Source organism: Ambystoma mexicanum, chromosome 13, assembly GCF_040938575.1.
Source record: "Ambystoma mexicanum isolate Mex_15411 chromosome 13, UKY_AmexF1_1, whole genome shotgun sequence".
Lineage (NCBI taxonomy): Eukaryota > Metazoa > Chordata > Amphibia > Caudata > Ambystomatidae > Ambystoma > Ambystoma mexicanum.
The window spans coordinates 232747756-232772118 of record NC_090938.1 but is presented as its reverse complement, the minus strand read 5'-3'; the positions used below and the strand labels follow the sequence as shown (position 1 = coordinate 232772118).

The following is a 24363-nucleotide window of genomic DNA, read 5'->3' as shown; positions in this document are numbered from 1 at the left end:
ACAAATGTTTAGCCAGCCATCTTGCACTAGCCTCCACATGATTGTAATTAAAGTATCCAGAGATGTCTTATTAAAGAGGACATTTTAGCATGGCAAAGTCCATAGATGATGTTTCCTTCAAGAAAACATCGGGTAGCTAAACAGTATGTTGTTTCAGTTATTAAGTTAACATGAAACATTTTATTTGAATAATTTATAATTTGGCCTGGATATAGGCTACTGCTGTTGCTTTTGTTTGGAATACTCAAAATAGGTTCCTGTCTATATGGGTCAATAAATGTTATGGTCGTAATTCTGAAGCTGTGTTAAAATCAAAGAATACATGCTCTTCTCTTGAATTCAGATGTACACTTCTCTGTAGAAAAAAATATAATATGTAAAATGGATCTTTGTGATTTTTTTGTGTAATATGTTTATTTGCATTTGTATTGTATAATCATTCCGTCATAAATTACAACATGCAGTAATTATCAGAGTTCTGAAATATCACAACAAGTTAAACATGTAACGACAACAACAGAGACTTTCTTCATTTCCAGAATAGGGTCATGTCTGATCTTGTGGGGGTTTGTTCCAAATGTGTTATCCTCTGTGGTAGGGGTCCGCGTCTGCGGAGTATTTCTGCACACGTTTTGTGTGTCATCTCGACTACGCTATTTCGCATTGGATTTTCAGGGAGTTTTATCGTCTGCCGGGAGGAACATGTCTCTTATTAGCGCTTTCATGCCTATGCCTATGGAGGACACTGATGTCCCCTTGAGTTCTATTAATTCCTGTGCCCCAGGCTGCAATCTCAGCTGTGGCCCAGCGTTCTAGCTCGCTGCTCCATCTCATACCGTGGGCCCCCAGGTGTTTTCCACGCCATTGCGATTGCTCTTTTTGCTAATTGCACACCAGGTCCATCAGTTTCACTATGTGTTTATGTTTGCTCAGTCGGGGGCAAGTGCCTAGTAGCCAATCATTCGGGGACCAACTGTATCTGTTCACACCTGCTTTTCTGCAGGTGCTCTCTATTTTAGCCCAGAAAGCCTGTATCTTGCGGCACTTCCAGAACATGTGGATCAGGCCTGCCTCTTCGTTGCTACACCAGGGGCCTGTTGAACTCGTTTGTCTGCCAAAGCCTGCTACCCTGAGGGGGGTCATGTAGGTCCTGTATAGGACATTCAGTTGAATTAGCCTGAATCTAGTGTTGTAAAATGGATCTATGTGATATTAACGAAAACGATAACACCGAAACACATCGATAGTGTTTTGATTTTTGTTTTAAAGACACTAAACACGCTCCCAAACATATTTTAGGACTGGTGCAATTATATAATCAAACTCCAGTCCTAGAATATTTGGGTAAAGTTTTGGATAGTGCCTTTAAAAAACATTATCGAATCACTTTCGATGTGATTCAGTGTTATCGTTTTTGTTAATATCACTGGATACCACCTAAAACATCTGACTTAATACTATATAAAAACAAAAACATTCTCTAAATAATGCAAAACGACGTGCTACAAATATTACTTTAAAATAACCCAAACCATTATCAAGAAGTTAATGGTTTGGTATTTGACAGGAAAATTGCTTCCAATACTTTATGCTGTTATCTACCAAAGTGATCTATTCAATCGAAAGGGAATATAACCTTATAGTGAGTGAGAGAAGTCATCATCTTGGTATGAGTACCATTCCCCCAAATTATGGTCAGAGGATAAGTTGGTGGGGGGTCATAATCCTGTGATAATGCTCCTTCCTCACTCTATAAGGCTATATTAAATTGAATACCAACTTGAAGGGTAGTCAGTGGTTGCTGGCAAAGTCGACATGCACAGTAAGAAAAAAAGATTAAGCAGGTCGATCAAGAGTGTGAGGTATGTGAGGTGTCAGAAATTAGAGTCAGACACAAGCTATTCCTTTTCTCAAGTGAAGACATTTATTGAAACAAAAATGGGTTGCGAAACTGCCCAACTGGACCTATTCCAAGAGGAATTTTCCAACCTATAAATCAAAACTAAGGATCAGTCTATGTCAGGAAGCTTGTAACTGAAGCAGTCCTTGTGTCCAAAACGTCCTATCCTGACCCTCACACTAAAACAAACAAAGGGTGCAAGGAAATGTCTTTTTCTTGATGTTAGCAAAAATTGTTCAAAGCCAAAATGTAACGACTTCAACAAACATTTTCTCCAAGGTAAAGACTCTTGGATGCAGGAGGTGGTTCCCTTCTCCTGGTTTCTTGAACAGGATGGCAAACGTTACAGTTTAATTAACAGTTCCTTTGTTTCTTTAATTAACTCAGAAAGTTCTTGTTTTAATCACTAGCTTTGCAACAGTCTTTCTGTAGGATATCCTTCAACTCTGCAGATTGCCTGGTGTTCTCCCCTGCCAGGAATCTTCACTCAATCTCATCCACGTGGTATACTCGCCTGCCAGGCTTTCTTTTATATTTCCTTTAATCAATCTCAATTACCTGTTACACTCTGCTGCCAGGATTTCTTTTATAGTTCCTTTCAGATTCCCTGGAATACTCTCCTGCCAGGAATCTTTCCATAACTTCAACTGCCTGGTGTACTTGCCTGCGAGGAATTCTCTTAATTGATTCACTGTGCCTTAGTTATCCAAAAAATGGCCTATACCGGGAGGTACTTGGTATATTGGTTATCGTAGCACTTGCTCAAACTCCTCCCTCACGCTGAGACCTCATGCACCTGTATTGGGTTGGGGTTTCTCTTGGCACTGTATCTTGTCTGCAAACTAACCTGGGTGTTGCCTTAACACTTTGCCTTGACTGCATTCAAATATTATTCTCATGCTCTTTTCATCGTTGGCAATCTCATATTTAGCAAAAGCGAGCTGGCCCCGGGGGTCGCCAGCTGCTTTGAGTAGACTCGCTTGTCTCTTCCTGCGTCTCTGCCTTTGTGGAACAGCTGCTTTAGTCGCTTTCCACCCTTGAGTCAACTGAAGCCTCTTCAGCGTTCAGTGTGGCGCTGCAGTCACACGCTGGCTTCCTCTCTCATTCCGGAGGGATGAATGCTGGTTCCACAAGCAGCCTGACACCCAGGAGCATCTGCAAAGCTCTTGTCTTAACAGCTTTTCCTGATTGTTTGTGGTGTCCCTTCTTCTGTCCCGGTAAGCTTTTCTGTGTTCTGTGCATTTGCGAGCCTCTGCCTGGAATGTACCGTCCTCTCCTGCACTGCTCCACTACTGAGAGTGATCACCATCTTTGAAAGTCCAGCGCAATGTAGACTTTGAAAAACTAGCGTACTTTGGCCACTTGTTACTTTGTACAAACTCACGCATCCTCCTACTCGTCTCATTACCCAAGTGTTTATGGGAGTTGAATGTCATTGGGCTTCTACTTCTCACATGTCTTTTCTTTGTAAGTTTACAAATTATATATCTTATTATACTAGAAACAGAAGGTGGTATGTGTGAGTTATGGGTGTTGGGGCCAAAAGTGGAGGCCTGACTAGATAATTTTGTTAATTTATTTATTTGTAACATCTAGTTTCTTACAAACATTTATTACAACTCGTTTCATCACTTCAGTGATATCACTATTTCCAGATGCCATTAGTTAGTCTTTAGCTCCTCAGTTTATAGCTTTATCAAGCAAGTTTATAGCCGAGCAAGTTAGATGTACAGAACCTCCACTCAAAACCCGGTCCCAGAAATCATCCATCATACCACTTTCAGGCTAGAATTTACTCATATGGACAGATCTCAACTCACTAAGTGCAGTTCCCATGGGAAAGAGGGGGATACTGCGTCTTGACCAATGAAGCCAAAACCTCTCCCTGGTAGTTGCCTCCTGCCATGTGATTCTCCCTCATAAAACCTCCCCCAGGGTATGGATCAGGTAGCGGCTGCCGTCCCCTGGCCACATGGGAGGAGGTTACCTCGTGAGAATCAGAGAATCAGTGATGACTCCATTGGATCAATCACAGGTACTAGCATGACATCACAACACTATTATCTTTTGCAAAGTTAATTTATTGAAGCCCAATATATATAGCGCTTTACTAGCAAAGGACAGAATATGCAGTCAGCAAAGGGAAATAAAATACAGTGGAGCACACAAGCATAAATTGTGCTTGTGACTGTCAAAGTGTTTGAGTGAGCTGTACAGCTTTTATGCATAATTGTCAGGGAGGTTTTCCTATAGCCTTCTCGAGATGGTGCAAGATAGCCCATCCGTGGTGAATTTTTATTAACAGGTGGTCCATCAAGTTTGTCCAAAAAACTCTCACTGGCTTCATCCGTAGGAGGGGACTTGATGGTAAAATTTGGACCATGCACAATAAAATACACTATACAATAACATACAAATAAACTATTTCTTACAAATTGCATGAGATCCCTGGCGAGGCGGACACCATAAAAGCAACAGAGCAAGCATGGAGGAAACAGTAACAGTCACATGCAGAACAGAGGAGGACAAAGGGTACTGCCATAGAGCAGAGGCAATTTTAGAGGCAACAAAAGAAAAGGACAGGGGATGGGGGGGGGGGGCCAGGGACTTTGAAAAATTACTCAATTCCCTAGTCTTCCGCCCCATGTAGGCGCATTTGGCTATAGTCCATGTCAAAAGTAGTGAAAAGACCCCAAGCCAGATGACAAACATTCGTCATGATTTGGAAGAACAACGGTGCATCCTTTGCCCCAGAGACCAGCAGGGAGAAAACCCAGGGAAAAACGATCATCCAATCAATTCTTTACTTGCACAGAACTAGCAAGTGATTTTTCACTTTATTTGCCAATGGGTGCTGGGATAGAGCAGGATAGGGGACCACTGCGCAGGCTTCAAACCAGAACCTCAAACCCAAGACCACAACCAGACCAGAACCCAAACAGAAATTGGAGCCGGCACGTATGTTACATGAAGGGAGCCCTTTGTTTTGCACAACAATGTCAGCAGAGAAACTCACAAGAGTGTAGGGAAGCCACCCAAATTCAACAAGGTGGGCAGAGTATTTATATTTTAGACTGCGAGGGCTGGGCAGAGCGATCCTCATTCACAAAACATGCACAATACCTGCAGATAACAATGAACACTGGCCACAACTAATGGGAAGGCGGTGGATCAATTAACTCAGTTCCAATAATGATCCATATAGCTAAAGGGGAATGAGATCCGAGACTACACTATTTCAGTCAATCTATCAACACATATATAAAGAGGTGATAGGACAGCATTTCATAGAGGTGCCACTATGAGGAGAGCTAGACAGGAAGTGCTGGAGAGCAGAACAAGTTGTGAAAGTAAGGCACAAAGGAGAAGCAAGAGTTAAACCAGAGTTTACTAGGTGAACAGAGTCAACCAGAGTTGGGAAACGACATGGGAAGGTGCGGACTGACATGGGCCACACCATAGAATCCCTGAAGCAGTCAATAGACCTCTATGGAACCCCCAAGGTTTTGCTGTTGTTTTGAACTTGACCTGACTTTAAGAGGTAAGTAAAGCCTTTTGCTTCACTTACCTTCCTAAGCTCATGTGTTTTGGTGTGGGGCACTGATCAGTTTCTATGGGGGACCCTGTCCTGCATTATGAAACGGCCTCATTTACTATAAACTGCATACATCATTTATCATTGAAGTCTGGTGGGCATACTTTGTATCCCTTTCTCTTGGTTTTTATTAACTTTATGGTTATACTTACATGACGTATCCAGGACGGGTTGGTGGCAGCAGATATTTTTCTACAGTGTTTTTTTACCTTCTTGTGTGTACCTTTGCCGCATCAAGCCACAGGACAAGGTGACACCAGATGTCACCTTGTCCTGTGGCTATCATTCTCGTTTCACCTTTATCATGTCCTCTCAGGGCCAGATTTAACATATATGGTAAGGCCTTTCCCTGGCTTCGCTTTCTTAGGCAAAGGAGCGGTGTGCGTGTGTTTGTGGCTAAATGTGGGGATGGGACAGAGTAGTCCTACTGCACATCCTAGCCAAGTGTGTCCGGTGCTGGGCGGATGTGGTGGCAAGAGGCTGTCCAGGATTCGACAGCACCTGCCAGTTTGAATGGTACAGATCCTTACCAATGGTGGGCTAGGGTGCATCTCTGGGTAAAATTTGTGATTAAAGGAGGACTCCTGAAGCCATTCTTCAGATTATTACCCAGGACCACTTCAAAGAGCATCCTGCTGAAGATATGGAACTCGTCATTGCTGCCAATCAGCATGTTCTTTTTCAAACACACCAGAGAAGCTTAGCTCCTTTGCTGCTCTCCAGGCTGCCTTCATCTGTCCTTTTTCCAGCATGTCAAGAGACGTCTAGCTGTCCAGTGTAAGAACTGCAACAACAAAGCGCGGAACCGCTGACTAGCCAAAGCCGAAACGGACCTCTGCACCAGCAACCCATGGACCTCCCATGACAGAAACCAAATCTCTAAGCAGGTAGGCTCAGCAAATTCATGAGCCCCAGAAGTGTTCCCTGATAAAATCGTAGTGTTGGCAGCGTTGGGAAATTTTATTTGCACCTTTTCATCCACAGATTCCTATGGGACGCCAGTCTTTTTGCTTATTTTTTAACCTTGTCCCGACTTTCTTATGGGGAATATGACTAGTCCCGAAGGATGACAATACTAAGAGACTCTCTCTTTTGGAATCCTTGCATATTTTTACAATTGGACACATCACTGTAAAGTGAAGTTAGGATACTTTCTATCCTCATAACTTTTTACCTATGGTTTTTGGTTACTTTGGCAATGTGCCTAAGACGAGCTGATGGCAGCTGTGTGAATTTTACAATTTTTGTAATATTTATCTTGTGCACTTTTGCATTTACAGAGAATGGCTACTAAAGATGGCTACCAGCCTAAAATGGCAGGGCCATGAGATTTCCGCTTGTTCTTCGGCCTTCTATTTTCCTTCTCAGGACAGGAAATGCCATATATTGTAACCCTTTTCTCAGTGAAAGCTGCTGCTCTCACGGGCAAGTGGGCTTTGTGTGTGTGAGCCAGAGGAGGGGTCTGGCACAGTCTGGTTCCAGTCCACATCTTCTGGCGCCCGGAAGTCTGTTGCTGGGCCAGGGTTGTCCAATCCTGGACCAGTGGTTGTCCAGGATTGGACAACGCTGGGCTGTTTGAATGTTGGAGATACTTACCAATGGTAGTCTTGGGCTTGCTCCCAGCCTGATTCTTAGATAAAAGGAGGGCTCCTGCAGATATTCGACAGCTCATCGTTGGAACCAAGACTCCTAGTAAGAGGAGCAGCCCACTGATGACCTGAGGGCAACCAGTGCAGCTGACCAGCATCGACTCCAGTGATTGGCCTGGTGAAGCCTGACTGCTCTTGTCTGATCTCAGAAGGCCCTCACTGGTGCTTCGACCCTTGGGAACAACCAATCCGAACCCTGCTCGAGGAACCACTCATGGGAAGCCTTCGGAAGGGTCCATGGACCACCCGCTGGACTGACCAGCTACATTTGGGTTATGTAGCTGCAGCAGTCCTGAGCAGAACCTTAGCAATTGCACGATCTTCAGCTTATTGCATAAAATGCCTGTCCTGTGCAATTTCAGCCATCTCACTTCAAAGGAAGCTGTGCTGGGGCTACCTGTGTTCACCGATGGATGATCACTTTGATGTGGCAGGATTGCTATGCTAGGTTATGTAGGATTGTTATGCTATGGTATACTACATTAGGCTCCCTCTCACACATTTAGGCCTCAGAGCCTCCCTCTGCACATAGCACCCCGGACAGGCCCAAACCCCTCCCAGGGCAGAGTACACGCCAGACCTTCTCTTCCTCTTATTCTCAACAAGTATAGCATTAGCCCCATTTAGGGGAGATAACAGTAGGGTTTCTGCGAATGCTGCTTATATATAATACAACACAATGTCCCTGCCGGGCTGCGTCACAAGTGAGATGTCGACAGTTCTTGCCAAATGTCTGCAATATTGTGCCGAGAAACTCCCTCCATTGTGAAAGCTATATCATATTAGGGTTTGCCTATGATAAGCTATATAAACGGCACTCTAGGGGTGGGCCTCTAGAGAGTTCTGTGCGCTGACTGCCTGAACACCTGCCTTGCCGTGTTCCCTGCTGATCACTCTGTATGCCTACCTAATCGAAGAAGCTTGATTTACCACCAGTCTGTGTCCGATTGCCTTATTTGCTGCAAACAGTGGCTGCCCCGGGGGGGGGGGGGGCTTGCCATCTACCATTACCGCAGGTCGACTACATAAGGTCCTCATTAAACCAGAGGGGGCTATTAAAAGCGTGGCACACCTGTTATCCGCAAAGTTGCTGAACTCAGTGGTGTGACTGAGAAGTAGCCCACAGGAAATATCTGTCCCATCGCACGGCTGTGAACCAGTTTAATTCCCATGAGAATGAGGGGTAAATACAACCTTGTTTTTCTCGGCACTGCACGTTATTTTGACTAAAGTTGATTTGCCAATGTCATATATGCTCTTTCTCTTTCCCTACACATCCTGGTGTTTTGTGTTTTGTATTTGTATGTAACTGAGTAGATAGCTGCGCGGCAGAATTTCAGCTCTACCGAGTGCATTCATCGTGTTTGACTACAGTTTGTCTATTGGGGCTTCTATGAGCTATTGCTGGTTTCGGTGTAGAGCTCAAATTAAATCCCCACGAATTAGTGCCGTGAGCTATCTTGCATGTAAGATATTTCTTTTGGCCATCTGCTGAGAGATCCTTAAGATTACAAGTCTGTGTACAGTTTGGGGCAATCAAAAAGATAGACAGGTGTCCCATATTGTGGCAGAGCAGGCCCTGCATTTGCAGAGGCACTGCCAGCCCACGACGACCCCCTCTTCCTTGTATCAGCTGCACTATCCAGATGCAGAAAAGCACTGCCAGGCTGCCACAGCTAAACATCAAAGCCATTGTTAAATGTTTTCGCAAATGTTCGAGAAACATAAAACAATGATAAAGTAAAGCGCTGAACTACAGAATGCACGAGGTGCAAAGTTCTATTTTAAAGGGCCTTTCTGGCAAACAACTGATCTACGGTGTAAATGTAATTGCTGTATGCTTTTCATGTTCTCATTAAAAACTGCTCTTGTTTCTACTACTGTTAAATTTTGTATCGCTTGTTGCATTGGATGCTTTGATTCTCAATTTGTCAGGTTAGGTTTAACAGTTTGGGGTTAATGTTCGTTTTTCTTCTTACACTGGTTTAGGAGGAGGTTTAGATCCTCATTGCATTTTCTTGTGATTTAGGAATGAGGCCACCGTGTGATGTCACGTCGGTTTCTGGTTTTCAAGCTATTGAGACATGCTGCTGTCTCCAGGTTGAGTGAGCTTCAGAGTAGTTTATGTGTGATGCCACAGACAGAGTTTGTGAAAAGGGGGGGTCCATGTGTGTTGTCGCATGGCCCACAGGTTTGGACAATGGTTCTGATGCATTTGCGCTGGTTGTCTACTAGAGGTGCTTTCTCAGAGGAACTGTTAAGGATAATGAGTCCGTGTCATGGCCACTTACCAAGGAGCACAAGAACTACATCAGCAAGTGGAGGGAGCAAGGTGCACCATGGTTCACACAAGTCCCTTCGGGACGTTTATACATTGAGGGCCCAGCTGGACTCAGTCCTGGTGCCAAGCTCATGGAGAAACATAAACAAGACTCTTTATTATGGGCAGGAGTGCTTGGAACTTCATGGACAGGAATGCTTTCAAGAACTTTCCAGCTTTCAAGAACTTTCCATTAGTGTGCAATTAGCGCGGGCTTGGCTTTCCATCTTTAGCTGCATGTGCCTCTTCAAGGAGTGACAGGGTGTGGCAAGCTGAACTGAGCTAGTGGGCGTGGCCTTAAGAGCTCAGCTATAAAAACCAGCTCAACCTTAAGGCGCACACTTCGCGTTAATCTGCATTTGCATGCAACGTACCGCTCACCGCCGCCTGGGTAGCTCTTACCTTGGGAATCCTGTCTCCAGTCCATACACTTACCTCCTGGAGTCAGCTTCCATCTGTATTCTTCGCTGCTAAGCCTGGCATCCATTCTTCAGCTTCCGGATCGCAGGTCTTCAGTTGTGGGCACGACATCATCTTCATCCCCGGGACGCAGAACTCAGCTCCCGGAACAGCGGTACTACATCTTCTTCATCTCCGGCATGCAGACTCCAGCTTCTGGCACCGGAGCACGACATCTTCTCCCATGATGGCGGACCCTGTAAAAAGGCAAAAGGCAAGGTTAGACATACAAACCTGCAGTTTAAGGCCGCGCTTTCAAAACTCTTCACGCTGGTCCTTAAACGCTCATTTACCTGCTGCCAGACCACCGCGGGATCCTTCGCTCTTCATCTGGAGCCACCTCGGGCTCTGCTGCTCTGCGGACCGCAATCACACCTATTTGGGGAAAAAGATAGACATTGTTACAGAATTGACAACAGGCTGAGAACAAGACAATACCAATACTTCAAGACAAACCGAAAACCGAAAGACACTTACCAGAAAGACGCGGCCTCATCGCAGCTGGACTGGACACCACGTATAAAGGACCAGTGAAGGAACTAGGTCCTCATTCTACAGGCGCCCCTGCCAGAAGTAGCAGGACGGAGAGTTCACCCTTAATAATCTACAGGAGCAGGGTTCCAATTCATCGCAGCAGCCCATAGCCTACTTGCAGCGGGAAGAAGCATATCGGAAGGTCCTGTTTCCTGGGAGGGCTGCAACCGTGCCCCAACTTCCCCACAGACACCAGGTGAGCCTAACAGTCTGCGAAGACAATTTAGCTCAGATCAGGTCAGGTGACTTTTAGCAATACAACAATAAGAGACTACAAATGTTTGTTGAGCAGAAAGCACACGCTTACACATAATGAAGGAGCTGCTTTCAAGGGACAAGCATAGACACATGCTTCAGATAATATAGGTTCCTTTAATAAAAACGACCGTGTGGCAAGCGTAGAATACATGCATAACCTGCTGCTAGACTGTATTGTAAGGCGAGGAACAGGAAATGGTAGCTTCCTCTTTCCAGCAGAAGAAACCTAACCACAAGTGGCAGCTTCCTGTCTTAGACGGCACATAGCGAGTTCAAGAGATGCCTTTCTTTTTTACACCAGTTAGATTTGATAAGACAGGAAGCACCATTAGACACCTAATACATGCACACACAGTTAAGAGTGTGTGAAAGCAAGTGTCACTCTACCTCGTCAGAAGCTTAGTTACTATAATGGAGTTTGAATTGCGTAGGAACAAATGCACACATTGCTCGTTCCCTGAGCAGAAGCCCAGTCACTCTTAGGGAGACAACCAGTGGTCACAGACAGCACCTATTTTCTTAAGTTTACACACAGGAATGTAGTATGTGCAAGAAAAGGAACGCTCTTAAGCACTAGGTTTTAGGCTCCCATATGGCAGGATATAACGGTCAAGTCTGATCCCCTTTTTACATATAAAAGGTGAGCTAAATGGGCAGAGGGGCGGGAACGCAGTCAGCAGAACTCAAGCACTGGCGGCTGGGAAGAGATTAAGCATCGCAGGTCCCAGAGCACAGGAAGACGCAGGTCCAACTGACAGGAAGCCGTAGTCGATTTGTATGCAGCACAGCTTGCCCTAAAGCATGTGTTTAAATGTGGAAGTCTTGCCGTGTGCAGGTTGAGACTAAAGGCATTTGGTAAGTTACACGTTGGTATGTTACACCATAGCATAGCATAGATCAACATAACATAAATCCCATGTCACTTACAGTTGCTAAACTAAAATGATTACTTGTTCTTCTCTCTATTAATGTAAACCATGCTCTTAACTCACACCACAGGTCTTCTCATATGTATGTTAATGTGCTATGTCATAATTGCTTTTGTTATAGCGTGTGCAATGCAAATTAGAGCTTGTAGGAAATAGCTGCAATATTAAAAATATATTAACCTGCTATCCTCAGTGTCAGCTGCACATTTTTGAGTAATGCTTCATAATGGTGTCTGAGTCCAAAAGAACAATGTCCTGGCTGTATTTTTGTTAATTATGCCAAAGGGTGCGGACACTCAAAGACTGTCCCAAGCGCTAGGCCAAACTCCTGGGGCACCCATTATCATAAATATGACTTCTGATTTCATGTCCACTTTCCACAGCCAACTAAGGTGGATGGAAGAGGGCAGAAATCAAGCTTGACCAACAGGCAATCAAGTCAGGTGGCACCCGTAATAGATGCAACATCTTAGAGAGGACCATAGCATTACTAATAGCAACCTCAGGTCCCAGTCACGATAAAAAAAAGAGCACAAAAAAAAGAATTCTAAAACGTTTTTAAAATAAGGTGTTAGAGTGAGTTCAGGAGATGGCTCACCAGAAAATCAATATTCCCGTCCATTGTAGAATGGCGCTATATGAATGGCTTCGATCAGGCAGTGAATACCAAATTTAACAGTCACAGTAGCGCAACTTGGTGGATTTCCAGCAGAATCGCTCTTTACTTAAAGACCCCAGCCAATAAGACAAATACTGTATATGTAACTCTCCTGGTGAGGGGACCAGGCCTGGTGTGGAGGAGTTGGAGGACCGCAACATAGCAGGGGCCTTAGATCAGGTAGTATTGAAGGTTGAGGAGGGTTGCATCAGACTCAATTAATTTCCAATCGAAATGTTGGAGAAGTCGGGCAAGACCACGAAAACGAAAGATGGGAAAAAGTATGCAACGCATGTGGATACACAAATAGCCTACACTGAGTGCTTGTTCTGAGCTTTCCAATAAGATTCGGGGTCCTTCTCTTTCTTTAAAATAATTTAGATAGAGTACTGGTTCCGTGAGGCATCCTATCTGGTTTTGGTTTGAGGGGAGACTTAGACACCATCCAGTATCGCCCATATTCGTTTCCTGAATTGGCTTTAACACATACAAATCATGTCAACTGGTTTGGAGGTAATATAGTTTACCCACAAACAAGTGCAAGGCATGGCACGTTAGCCACACACAATCTGTCACTAGAATTCTTGGCCCAGTTTCATCCAAACCGTGGAGGCCCATATCTGCAGACTGACTACCAATTGCTAGCCACCCACTTTGACACAGTGCGCAATATTGCGCTACAATATGCGACACAGCAGGGTGTAGCACCTGCTCAGCAACCTCAAGGACAGCTGGATGCAGGTGGGGTACAACTACAGACATTGAGAATCATATTGGGAACTTGTCCGTCCAGAAATGAAGCCATACCCTAAGCGGTATTCAGAGAAACTAGGGCAATTGCAAGCAGCCTACTGCCAAGTTACCCCCCCTGCCCCCCAGCACAGACATAGGGCACTAACCATGATCCTCCCATCTGGCTGCACACCGCCTTTAACGAGCTGTGACACCTGGATCTCAATTTATAGCTGGCTTTATTTACAGCTGATAGGCACACCCTCCATCACATAACTAGCACTGATACTAGCAGAAATTATGGGAACACAAGGCGCAGCCATGAATTTAGGCCTGTCCATAGTATCTAATAATTATGAAATGGTTGAGAGCATAATTCTACCCTTATTGAAATGAGACCCAGCAAGGTTAGAAGTCCATAGGAAATTGTCCCAATTGAATGAACAAGAAAAAAGGGAGCAATTTGGGGACATAGTGATATCCACTTACCAATCGCTAGACTGGGATCACTTAGGCAGGAGACCTGCCGAGACACAGAAAAGGGTTAACAAAGATGTTAAGCCAGATAAGGAAACGCACTACGAAGGGAGGCCCTCGAAGGGATGAGGATCGTCCCATGCTAAAAAGGGCAGCAAACCTCAGAGGCGACAATTATCGCCAATAGAGGAAGAAAAATATCCTGGGCATGGGCCTAAAAGTGAGAATGCTACATGAGATGGGCAGGCCACACAGTGGCAAGGCAACCACCAGGCTAGACGATCATGGGGTAAGCCTGTGGGACAGTGCCATTTCAGACCTACTGACTAGGATTTTGGAGATAGGAAACATGTGAAGAGTCTACAAGAATACACTGATGAGGGTCCATCTCCTTCCCCACAGGCAAGGACACCACATTGTTCTAAGACTGAGGGGAAGGAAGTGGTTGTGAAAAAACATGTGGCAGCCCTACAGGTTTCACAGAATGCAGAGTCCACGCACTCATCGCATCGTTCCCAAGACTAAGCGACACACGGATTGGCACTATTGGAGCACACAAGGGCACACAGGAATGCACAGATCACTACTCCCACTGGGCAGACATTAGCACATAATGAAGTGTATTTTATAACTATTCAGCTGGAAGGCGAGCACCCAAAAAAGACTGAAGCACTATGTTGGCCACAGTTACACATCCAATATAAAGGACTGTTAGCATTTTAAGACTGGTCACCACTGTATGTGCGACAAGCACCCAGAGGTGAATAGGTGGTAAGGCCTGCTTTTTCAAGCAAAGTGAGTGGGGAACTAATGCAAAAATATGTAAGAAATTGGTCAGCCGTGGCAGCGGTGCAGCTGTTTAAAAATTATGTTGGGCATGATAAGGAATGTCCAGCGCATGTGATTCCAGTACTGAAACACCCCCGCCACAAAGGCAGTGTCCAGTTAAACCACAGGCAGTTGTCCACATGCAAACCATAGTAGACCAGCTAATGGACCAGTGGGTAATCATAAAGCAAGCCAGCCCACATAATAGTCCAGTGACCCCAGTTTTGAAACCTGATGGTATTTACCGTTTTATTGTGGATTTTCAAATTTTGAAAGCACACTGTAAAACAGAGGCAGTCCAAAACCAACAAAGTTCTGGATTGCTAGCCAACTTATACAGATGTAAATATAAAACTAAGCTTGATCTAGGTTATGAGTATTTCACACAACCCTTAAGTATAGAGAGCCAGAAATACACTGCATTCACGTTTAAGGGGACACATTTCCAGTTCACTAGAATAATGCATGGGTATAAAAACTCACCTAGCACATTCTCAGGTAGAATACAGAGTTTACTCGCAGACATTCCTAATTGTTGGCAGTATGTAGATGATATTTACATCAACCATGAGAATCTCAGTGAATACTTGCAACAAGTAGAGAGGCATTCACACATTAGCTGCAAAAGGGTACATGATTAACTTTAAGGCGGTTACAGGGCATTCTTGGACTGTTATATTTTGGCAGATCATACATCTCTAATTTTGCTGAGCTAGTGAAACCACTGTATGCTTTGGTAAAACTGAATTTCAAGGCAGCTCACTGGCTGCCAGAACACACTCACATTCTGCACCATGTGTATTCATTAATGACTCAAAAAGGTCCTTTGTAGGACAGAAATACAGATAAAGACTTAGAAATAAACCTGGCAGTGGGAGATGATGCTTTCACGTACACAGTGTGCAACCTGGGGGAGACTAAACCAATTGCATATTAGTCACATGTATATTCCACACCAGAATTAAAAATTACACCTAAGGAGAACATGCTGGCGTCAGTTCAGATGATTATTCAGAAAGAACGGCCACTGGCAGCAAATAGAACTATACACAAACACACCTCTAGCTCAACTTGAAGCTGCCACAAAAGCTAGCGTGCCAAATGCAAATGCATTACATACTAGATGGATTCAATTGTCAGCATCTCAACATACTCCAGATGTAAAGTGCCATTATAAGGCAGAATTGCAAAGACCAAGTGTATTGAGTTGGACAATGGACACAGAGCCCGACACCTCACGGCCTGACATGCCATTGTTTGATTTTTTCCAGGTAATTTACTGCAATGGGTCAGCGATTCCAGCGGTAGGGGACGGTCCAAGTATGCTGTCGCATGTGCAGCAGTCGTAGGACACTTCACACATGAAGAAGCATTTGCACACACTGATATTGCCACAAAGCACCTGGGAGACATGTCTGCCCAGACTTCTGAATTTCATGGATTACTGCTTGCATTGCGCCAAGCAGATTCTGGGAAGCCCACTCTAGTAGTCTCAGATTCAGATTACATTGTCAGGGCTTATAACACTGCTTTGCATTGGTGGATGCAAAATGACTTCAGAGACATTAGGCATAAAACTATTGCTTCCAGACAACTCTAGAAGTAGGTTTGGGATCTTCAACAGACTTGCCCTTTGCTATGGGTGATGCACACAAGAGCACATACCAAAGGGCACATTCATAGCACTGGCAATGCATTGGCAGATAAATATGCCAAAGAGCACAGGATGAGAAATATGATAGCAGCCATAACTCGCTCAGCTACTGCAATGGATGAGGAACTAAAAGAGGCTTGTTTAGGTATTGTACCTAGGCCAAAAGGTTTAACCAGTAACTATGTTTATGACATTGAAAGCAACAAAGCAATATAGTCACCATTCCTATGAAAAAAGGGGATCCTATTTAAAGATGAATCCCTAATAGAGCATACAGGGAAAAGCTGATTGCAGCAACACACGCTGGACTTGCATCTGCCCATTTTGGGGTGAGTGCAACTGCACAGCTGCTCCTTGACCATTTCTGGTGGCCAGGGCTACAACAGCAGGTGAAAATATATATAGCAAACTGAGACACATGTTTAAAGACAACTGCGGACCACAACAAAAAACCTAAGGAGGTTCCTTTGAGAAAGGCTGTCTCGCTGTAAAGACTGGAGGGGGGTGTCTGTACTTCCGCTCTCTATATGGTAGAGGAGAGGCACAGAGGACCCCAGCCAAGATTCTCTATTGGTAACGTAGTCGAGCAATCAAGGCCTAGCGAATGTCCACACACTGTATTACTGAAAACACAGTCTTTATATAATTAATATTCAAAGGTATGTACACGATCACAATAACACACTTTGTACTCGGAAATCAACAATGATGAATCTATACAATTCTAAAGTGGTACCACCAATGTTATCAAATCTCATTAAAGTACAACAACTGTACGGTTAAAATGTCACACAGATCAATAACGAGGAAACCAGCAATAGAGATAGGAAGGAACGTAAGATGGTTGAAACAATAGGCAGAATACCTGCCCCTACCGATCGACACAGTTCTGTGTGGAGATCCCCCCCCCCCCCACACCTGGGCAACCTGTAAGATAAAGATATATAGCACAAGCCCAGTCCATATATTGTACAATAGCCTTATTTCCTCCTATTAAGGTTTTACCCCCCCCCCCCAATGTACTTGGTGGTGTCGAGTTCTTCGAAGACGCGTCGAAGGATCCTTCTTGAGTGACTCCCTTTAAAGCAGATCGTCGAGAGGCGTCGAAGATGGTGAACTTGTCGTCGACGGCGGCAATGAGAAGTTCAAGGGTGCCGAGACCCTGATGTCGATCCAGGCGGTGCCCGTCAGCGACGTCCTGCGAGGATGAGGTGTGCGGGGCACCTCGGCGACGGATTGTTCAGGACCGCAAAGAGTTTCAGAAGAACTGTGGCCCAACAAGGGCGTCGAGTCGTCGAAGTCTTTGTGGCCTTGGGGTGTCGGGAAACCCACCGGCGGATTCTCCTCGGCGCGTTGGTCGTCCTCGACTTTCTCCGGCGGGACAAATCGGTTGACGTTGCAGACAAGGGAGTCCTTGGATTCAAATGTTCTTAGGCAAAGGAGCGGGCGGCTCCGGTCGTTGGCGGCCCGGCAACACAACTTCGACGGGCCTCCAGCGGTTACACAAACCTGCGAACCCTGGTCGACGGCAATAGACTAAGACAGCGGCGAAGTCCGGGTGCTTTGCTTCGTTCTCCTCAGCGGTCCCGCCTCGGGTCGGCAGCCTTTCGAGGGTCTGACTTCCAGGAAACTTTGGCAAAGGTTAGCGGTGCTCGATGGTCCCTCGGAGCACGGGAAGAGGGTGCCTTACCAGGTCCTCTCTCGGATCAGTCTTAGAAGAATTTGGCAGCTTTCAGATCAGGTTGAAGCAAATGCAACAGCAAGTAGTCTTCTTCCAGCTGGGCGTCGAGGATCAGCAGTTCCAGTTACTCTTAAAGTTTAGACACAGCTTCTGAACAATTTCCAGTGGTGAGAGGTCCCCAGATATACTATCTTGTCTCTCATCCACACTGCTGGGTCACTCTCAGCAGCCAATCATACAGAAGGGCATTCATGCAGTCAGTCAATCAGGCACACAGTGCATTCAGGCCGCCAATCAGGCACACAGTGCATTCAGGCCATCCTCCTCCCTCTGACACTCACAACAAGGAATGTGGATTGGGACGAGTACCCAGCCATTCAACACTACACACTGCATTCAGGTCAGTTTCGGGCAGGGCTGTCTCAGTCTTTGTCTCTCATACCAGAAACCAGACAGCCACAACAAGAAGTGCATATTGTCACACTCCATTCACCCAGGTCCCACCCACAGGACGTACCCACAAAATACAGTCACTGGGAAGGCTCCAGTCAGTCTGGACTGGACTTCACAACACCACCATATATGGAACTTCCACTCAACAGCCAGTCAGGGGGAAGGGACAGAGTCAGGGCTTCCCAGGGCTTTGGGAAAACAAGTTAATAGGTAATAGAAAGCAAGAGGCCACAGGGGCCATCTTGTTTTCCATCAGGAATCAACTGATTCCAATGCAAGGGCCTGGGGATCCCAAAATGGAGGATACTCAGCGCACCTGTCAAATTCAGCATGGAGCTGCCACCAGCCCATACCCTGCTCTGCGGGCCACCCACAGGTGCCCAAAAACATAAACTAGGGGCACAGGGTTGTACCCCCACCCATGGGTGCCATAAGGGTATCCCACGGGTCCATTCACCAAACCAAAAGAGAGAGCTGCACCGCCAGGAGTCCCACATGAACTCCTGCGTGGAAAATACAACAGAACACACGATAAAAAGGCAGTAAAGGACAAGGATACGGAGGCCCTGTCCCTCCGATGCATTTCCAGCATCACACTTGCCCTTTGAGATCCAATATATGGATCATATAGGCCCACTACCAGCAATAAATAAGTCTAAGTATATTCTGGTAATAGTGGATTCTTGCACTAGATTTACCTGGATGATTCCTCAAAAAAAAGGAGACTGCAAATCAGTCATAGAGGCACTTTGGGGTGCAGTAGCGATGACCGCAACTAAAATGTTCAATGCTGATAATGGTCCGGCTTTTTCGGGGCAGGCTCTGAAAGCATGGGGAACAGAGTTGCACTTCTCAAATCCTTTCCGAGCTGAAACAAATGGAATTGAGGAGAGAGCGAACCAGAGCCGGACTAAATGCATTTTGTCACTGGGAGGTAACTGGTTAGACCATGTGCCATTAGTTATCAGGAGTTTAAATAATTTACCACGTCAGTCTCTATGCAACGGTAAGACTCTATTTGAACTCTTGTTTGGGATAAAGATGTATACGCCTAATCTGCATACTCTTTCCAGTTTCTTATCTAGGCACGAGCAACTGCTGGCGACAACGCTGCTGAGGGAATCCGTCCAGGTGGAAGCTGCTGAGGCCAGTCCTGAGAACACTCTCAAAGCAGGAGATTGGGTCCTGGAAAAGACTCAGTTTGGTGCGTCTTACAAACCAGCAGTGCAAGTAATCAGAGTGAAAGGTTCCAGAACTACTGTCCTGCCGCACCACCACCTAAGAGAGGTACCAGGCAAGTTTCTGTGGATCACCTAAAATCTATGCTAGATGGTTACCGTGATTTTTCCACCCAATCTTCCTCTTCCAGGTGAGGAGCTCATGGAAGATGAAGAGGTGGAGATCCGTCAAATGATGCTGATAAGCATTAAAGATTAGGAAGAATATGCCAATCTTGACTACACATCCGTAATTTAGGTAAGTACTGCAAGTCTGCCAATATGGAAACAGAAAGCCTTTCTAGTAGCTAAAGTAATGAAAGAATTATTTTGGACAGACTTTCTAAAACTGTGTTATAAAATGCTGGCAGTGTATTTTCTTCTACTACGGATCAGCCTCACTTTGTTCTTCATCTCACTGACTTCTGGCCATTTTCTGAGCAAGGTTTCCACTCCACCTGCAAGCAAAGAAGTTGTTCTAAAGCCTTTAAGTTCTTCACACATGTTAGAGAAAAGAGCTCCAAGAGCCAGGAACTCCAGCCTCAATACAAATATTTCCTCTAACTGTGTGTGGATGCCATCCTTTAATACATTTAAAGGCCCAGCTACACAGCTGCAGGATCACACCTTTTCTGTAATTGATGAATCCAGACTGTTTGCACCCAGTAATCCTGTGTCTAAACATACAGAGAACTGTTAAGAACTAGGCTCCAGACTTGTGCGCAAAATGCATTATTTTATGTGTTTGAGGATGTGGAGGATTTCCATGAAATAGGGCCCAATGTGTGTTATGTGCGGTATTACAATGCCTTTTTACTTGTCAAACGTGAACCCATTCTGTGGCCCAAATACACATTCTGGGAACACTGTGCAGTGCCCTTTCAAACCGACAGTCCTGAATTCAAAGCACAGTTCCCATATAGTTCTTTGAGATCACATAATGCACAACACATATATGTTGCAGATTCAGTCATTTTTGACAGAGAATACTTTGTAAACATGACTGAACAAACATGGCGGGAAACTGTTCCTCTATGGTCTACTTGGGGTCAACAGGTATGGCAAATCAAAGGTGTTCACAAGTTAGACATGGCATGTAGATTCCCACATTTGATGTATTTTTTAAATTATACGCAGTTCCAGACCACTTGCAGTAATAGGAACCTGAGTTTCTACCCAGAGTGGAAGAAGGCATAAGGCGAGTTCTGGGATGCGTCTTATAGAGAAGCAAAAGAACGCAATGACACCAAGCATATTACTTATGCATCAGGGACACTGGTGTTATGGGCGGTTCAAGCAAATGAATGTAATAAAAGAAAAGGAGGGCTCAGTGTGGGCAAATATAGGGCTTGGAACTCACAACACCTCCCTGACACAAGCTATATCCACAGGTAACCTGTGCCAAGGAATGCTGAGTGAGGTGATACAGTCTCTAGATAACTTCATAAAAGAAGAGAATTGGACAGCTATCATGCAGGTAGCTGCAGGACTGAGGCGCACCCAAAGTGGGCTTGTCAGTAGAGCAGCTACCGGCACCACCTCTGATCCTAGTGTACCTTGTGAGGTGGGACAAGCGTCCATAACAGTTAGAGCTTACACCTGATCACAAGCAATAATGCAAATCCTGCAAACTGAAAGTGAGACAGTACAGCTAGGATTTCATGCTGCAGATTCTAATGATCAAGCGAAACAACAGGGTTTCTATGCGCTACAAGATGTCATCAAAGATGTAGTAGGGTTGATTCAAAATTACTGATCTTTGAATAGAAGCGACCAAGAAGCCCAAGTGTCTTTATGTGATAACAGATTTTCTGGACACTCTCAGCAGAGGGGTCCCAGATTGGAATGTAGTTTCATGGCTGGAACAAATACAGGCACTTAACTTGTCCAAGGTTGCAACACGTCAGGCGATGTTTGGCTCCACTTTCTTATTGCTTAGTGTACTGGCAAAGAGCGTAGTAGCAGCATCTGCTTGGTCGCAAGGCTCAACAAATTGGATTGTGCACGGGGTGCCAAACATTCCCATTCAAACAACACCTTCTATGATATGTCAAGAACAACATTCATCGGGTAATGTATATTGGGTAAATGACACGTTGGTCAGTGAAGATTATTTTGTACCGTATTCACATGCCTGCATTTCACCATGCAGTCCTGAGATAATGCTGTACTTATTAAGTGAATGCAAAGGCTCTACTCGAATGATGTTTACACATGCTGAGCCAGTAAATCCCTGTGACAGTAACTCTAAATGCACACTGCATGTTGCACCAATGGCGTCATTTTACAATCATGTGCCTAGCTAATGGTTCATATCTGGTACATTTTAATCAATCGTGTTGTCAAAATCCAGTGGGAATGCCAACTCTGATCACTGACAATGCACAAATTAAATGTTGTGGTTTCATTTTGAAGTCGCCTAGATTGGTTCAACTGAAATAGCTACATTGGCCCAGCTTCATGTTACAACAATTAGAGTACCCTAAATTGAGCTTATACATAGCAAGGATGTTAAAAATGCATTTGGCGGTGCGAAGCACTGAAGATACACATCTCCAAGCACACTTTGCTGTGGTCAAACAGATTGCATCTTTGCTAGGCTCCGAACATATGATGCAGGAAGCCATGCACTCTTTGATTGACAGTTCACAGTTCAGTGGGTTCAATGCTTGTCTTTCTGCGGTGGCAGCAGCAGCCACAAGTGCCCTACATAAAGAGTTAATTGCCTTGGACACAGTCATTAGAAACTGACCTTGTTGAGTGTGTGGTACTGCTGGCTGTTTATAATACCTGGAATTTGTCACATATTTTGCTGCAGACACTAAATCATGACAAGACGCAATATGAAGGGCCTTGAAGCAACCCGTTTCCGGTACAGAGCAGAGCTTTGCAGACGTCTTGGATACTGAGAGTGTTCTCAATTTAAAAAAAAAAAAATGTTGTCATTGATCAGGAAGAAGTCTACAATGTCAGCCATTGCTAGAGGCAGAGTTTGTACTTCCCGCAAGTTTTTTACTGTGAATTAATTGAAAGTCCCCCTTCAACCACGCCTTGTCGTGGGAACATGCCAGAGCAAGATAAACTGCTCAGGAAACTATGAAAGCGCTCAGACTATTGCCAAATGCGTCCAGTACCCCCAATGCCACAACCAAGGAAGCGGCTGGACCCTTTGTCGCCATGCCGGAGACAAGTCAGGCACAAGATGATCAATGCCTACTTGCAAATCCTGACCCCCAGGGACCTGGGGAAACAGGCGAGACAAGTGATGGATTGGCACAAGGACAAGGGAACTATGCCCAGGCCAATAAAAAATGATGAAATGCAAATTCCTGTTTTTGTCCCCTCTGTGTTTCTTAACACACCTCAGAAAAAGGTCTGCTGCTAATCTGGATTTCAGAATGCCTGAAATTCTACAAAATTTGCCCGAGCTGGCAGCTCAATCAGGGATTAAAGAACTGAAAATATATTGTATCACACCTCAAGATGCAAGTTTGAGTGCGAAGCAAACATACAAATTGGATGACATGCATGTGCTAATCTCTGTGGGTAACAAAGGCACTCACATACTGGTTTACTTTGAAGGACACTGATTCAAACTATTGACAGTTTATGCAAGTCAGCGTGTGCTCAGGATCACAGTCCACAGCAAAGCTGGTTAATAGCTAATGGATTCTCAAGGATCCTGTGTCGTATCTGGAAGCTATTGCCAATAATTATTTTCAGTTAACCTAATTACCTCACAGTGAATACATGCATTTATTCATTCATGCATCCTCAGCTACTCCAATTTACAATGTAGTAGAGTCATTCTTAATACCTCCATGTTAGATACATATATTCATTTATGCTGTTGGCAAGTAGTGCAAACTATTTCAAATGTGATGCAGCCATTGATTTTTTACTTGTGTATAGCACACATGACATGCTTCTAGGCGCTCAGCAATTTATCAAGCAACTCATGTTAATGTTGGCATACAGCAGATATTTACTAAAATATGAATGTGCAAATTTTCTCATTTTTTGCCACCAATCTAGGCAATCTTTATGTAAATATAGCTCCCAGTAGTTGTATTAATGACTTCACAGAGCTACAAATTCTTTGATCTTGTCAATTTTCCTTGAGGGGGGGTGTTAAGGATAATGAGTCTGAGAAGACAATTTGGCTCAGATAAGGCAACCTTTAGCAACACAACAGTAAGAGACTACACATTTTTCTTGAGCAGAAAGGATGCGCTTACACATAATGAAGGAGCTGCTTTCAAGGGACAAGCATAGACACATGCTTGAGATAATATAGGTTACTTTAATAAAAACAAACGCGTTTCCAGCGAAGAACACACTCGTAACCTGCTGCTGGGCTGTAGTGTAAGGCGAGGAACAGGAAATGGTAGCTTCCTCTTTCCAGCAGAAGAAACCTAACCACAAGTGGCAGCTTCCTGTTTTAGACGGCACAAAGCGAGTTCAAGAGATGACTTTCTTTTTTACACCAGTTAGATCTGATAAGACAGGAAGCACCAACAGACACCTAATACATGCACACAGTTAAAAGTGTCTGAAAGCAAGTGTCGCTCTTTACCTCTTCAGAAACTCAGTTACTATAATGGAGTTTGAAGTTGTGTAGGAGCAAATGACACGCTTTGCTTGTTCCCTGAGCAGAAGCCCAGCCACTCTAAGGGAAACAAACCAGTGGTCACAGACAGCACCTATTTTCTTAAGTTTGCACACAGGAATAAAGTATGTGCAAGCAAAGCAAAGGAGCGCTCCTAAAGGCTAGGTTTTAAGCTCCCATATGGCAGGATATGACCCTCAAGTCTGATCCCCTTTTTACATATAAAAAGGGGAAATAAATGGGCAGAGGGGAGAGAACGAAGTCAGCAGCACTGGCGGCTGGGAAGAGATTAAGCATTGGAGGTCCCAGAGCACAGGATGACGTAGGCCCAACTGACAGGAAGCCGTAGTGGATTTGTATGCAGCACAGCTTGCCCTAAAGTGTGACTATGAAGCCCTGATTCAAGGAAT

General features: G+C 44.7%; 1 protein-coding gene across 1 annotated transcript in view; it reads right to left on the bottom strand.

Moving 5' to 3' along the window:
• Positions 1-24363, bottom strand: part of KLHL12 (kelch like family member 12) — a 1608338-nt gene that overhangs the window by 127583 nt on the left and 1456392 nt on the right. The gene's annotated exons all lie outside the window — the stretch shown is intronic.